Source organism: Cupressus sempervirens, chromosome 9 (assembly GCF_028749045.1).
Source record: "Cupressus sempervirens isolate cs-2001-9-10 chromosome 9, ASM2874904v1, whole genome shotgun sequence".
Classification (NCBI taxonomy): domain Eukaryota; kingdom Viridiplantae; phylum Streptophyta; class Pinopsida; order Cupressales; family Cupressaceae; genus Cupressus; species Cupressus sempervirens.
In genome coordinates, this window is record NC_143126.1 from 743,079,514 (window position 1) to 743,082,445 (window position 2,932).

Below are 2,932 nucleotides of genomic sequence, written 5' to 3' on the forward strand. Positions count from 1 at the left end.
GTGGAAATGGTGTTTAGTTGAATGTCAGCAGTTTGGTAACCTCCTCCAAGACGGAAAGAAGCTTTGGCATAAAACGTACAAATGTAGAGGACATAGCTCTTAATGTTAACTTTTAGTGGAGATGGTTAGCTCGCAAAATCATTATTGGGTGAAAGAGGTTCATAACATATGCAACCATTCAAAACCTGAAGGTTGTTTCAAGAAGGCTATCCAACCCTCTAACAGGCTTTCTACATGCAACAGCATGATTCAAACCAGTCCCCTCGACTAGAGTGGATCAAAGATTAGCTTCAGCACCATAAACATTTCTAAATGGTATTATATTAAAGATCATCTCGAAAAGAAACGATATGGTGTAAGAAGACACACGTGATATGATAAACTTTAATAGAATGCCCTGTCATCACCAATAATCACTACAAGAGCAAGAACCATCCTTGAAATGATGGAAACGGTTTGTATCCCTAACAATGATTTCACGATCAACGACCTTAGAGATAAATTTGATAGCATTGTGGCAATCAATGCACACTCGAAGATTCTTCAGGACCCGGATTGTTTTACCTGGGATTGTGCTCATTAGTCCAAAAGCAATGGCCAGCCTTTCACTGTGACAGGACAGAAGAATCCCTTTCTGCTCCTCCTCAACATCATGGAGCACAAGATTTGTATAGGGTTCATACCCTGCCTCCTTCATCCTCCCAATTAATTTCTCCAACACTGCATATATCTCCTCATGTTGAGGGTGTCCCCTGTCCCCAACTAAAAATGCATGCATGCTGCCCTTTATTTCAATCCAACTACACCCAGGCTGCTTTTTCACACCTCGTTGTTTCATCAGATTCCTTACTTTAGCTGCATCGTCCCACCTTCCATCAGCGGCATATGCATTCGACAAAGCTACATAAGTTGTTGCCACTTCATGTTTCAATTCAAGAAGGCGATCTGCAGCATGCTTTGCTAGCTCTGTATTGCCATGAGTTCTACAGGCACTAAGCAAGGCCCCCCACATGGCACCAATAGGCTTGTTCGGATTTTTGTTTATAATTTTTTCTGCCTCGCTTAGGCAGCCAGCCCGGCCAAGAAGATTAACCATGCAAGTGTAGTGCTGTTCGGTAGGACTGATCCCATACTTGCTGGTCATGGAATCAAAGTAATGGCACCCTTCATTCACAAGACCTGCATGGCAACATGCATTCAGGACTGCTACAAAAGTGATATCATTTGGTTCAATGCCGGCTCCAACCATTTTTTCAAATAGTTGGAGAGCTTCCTTGTTCAGTCCGTGTTGGGCATATCCTGCAATCAATGTAGTCCAAGAGACTACATTCTGCTCTGCTATCTTGTTAAACACAATTAATGCATGACCTGTATCACCGCATTTAGTGTACATATCAATAAGTGCACTCCCCATCAACGGATTGCTTTCAAATCCAGTTTTTACGATGTAGCCATGGACTTGCTTGCCTTGTACTAAACATGCCATACGCGAACAAGTCCTTAGAACACTGGCGAAGGCAAATTGGTCTAGCTTTAGGCCCTCGTCAAGTACCTTGACAAATAAATCCAACGCCTCCTCACCGCATCCATGCTCAGCATATCCTGCAATCAATGAAGTCCATGAAACCGCATCTCGTTCAGGCATTTTGTCAAATACATCCCGTGCATCTTTCATACTTCCACATTTTGCATACATATCAACAAGAGCACTCCCAACAACAAGATTAGATTCAAATCCAGCTCTCGTGACATCACCATGAACAGACTTTCCCTTTTCAAGATTTCCAAGGCTTGAGCAGGCATTGATAACGCTAGACAAGGTGAAATCATTTGCTCTGATGCCCTCCAATTGCATTTGTTCAAACAGTTTAAGGGCTTCCTCAGCATGCCCATTGTGAACGCATCCCGCAATCATTGCAGTCCAGGAAAATACATTTCGTTGAGGCATTCTGTCAAACACTTGTCGTGCATCCACAATGTTTTCGCATTTAGCATACATGTTTAAAAGGTGATTTCCTAAGAATTTGTCTTGCCCGAATCCAGTTTTAATAATGTGGGTATGGGCAGTTTTTCCTTGTATTAGAGCGTCAGCTCTGGCACATCCTTGCAAAACGAAGGCATACGTTTCTCTGCTTACTTGGAAGTCTCCTCTATACAGCTTGTGGACAGCGTCAACGATGCCTTCAGATGAATTCTTGAGAGTCGCACTAGCCATGGCACGCACATTCACAACACTCCAACATTAGATTTGCAATTTTGTCAGTGAAACTGTAGAAATCGAGAAACAGGTTTTGGATGTTGTAACCTCTGAAAGAGTTCGTCCTAAAATCTTCAACCAAAGAGGATTTGAAGTTATGTGATAGGAGTTATTGATTCGATTTGAAGTTTTGTGATAGGAGTTATTGGCGTCTTTCTTTTAACAAGACTGAATATTTGACTTTTTCATAAGCTCATTTTTTGAAATCTAGTATGGATCAAATCTTTGAAATTTCCACGATCTATAATAATAGCAAGATATGCTTCTAGACTTGACTATTTGTGTTTTTTATTGCTGCTATTTCAGATCAAACTCTATGATCCATTATTAGGGTAGCTAGAGAAGAGAAACAAGTCATTTGTCATAATGATGGATCATATCTCTCTATGATCAATTATTAGGGTAGCTAGAGAAGAGAAATAAGTCATTTGTCATAATGATGGATCATATCTTGTTATAATGTAATATGGAATTTTATCTTTTAGTCAGCCCATAGATTTATTGATGTGGACAAAATTTAGGCTAAAGAATTATTCTATTGTAACCAACTAGATTTAGACTATTAAGAGAAATAAGTTTGTCCATATATAATACTAAGTATTTTAATTAAATACGTTTTGTTATGCTATAAATAATTTTTTCATTAATTAAACAATATCATCTAGCATCTTGTAA

The 2,932-nt window shown here is 39.6% G+C and overlaps 1 pseudogene across 1 annotated transcript; it reads right to left on the bottom strand.

The window, feature by feature from the left end:
- Positions 1 to 305: 305 nt before the first annotated feature.
- LOC149540846 (pentatricopeptide repeat-containing protein At3g24000, mitochondrial pseudogene) lies at positions 306 to 2,575 on the bottom strand (annotated as a pseudogene). The gene has a single exon (XR_016356447.1). The product of XR_016356447.1 is annotated as a pentatricopeptide repeat-containing protein At3g24000, mitochondrial pseudogene (transcript).
- Between the last annotated feature and the right edge of the window lie 357 nt (positions 2,576 to 2,932).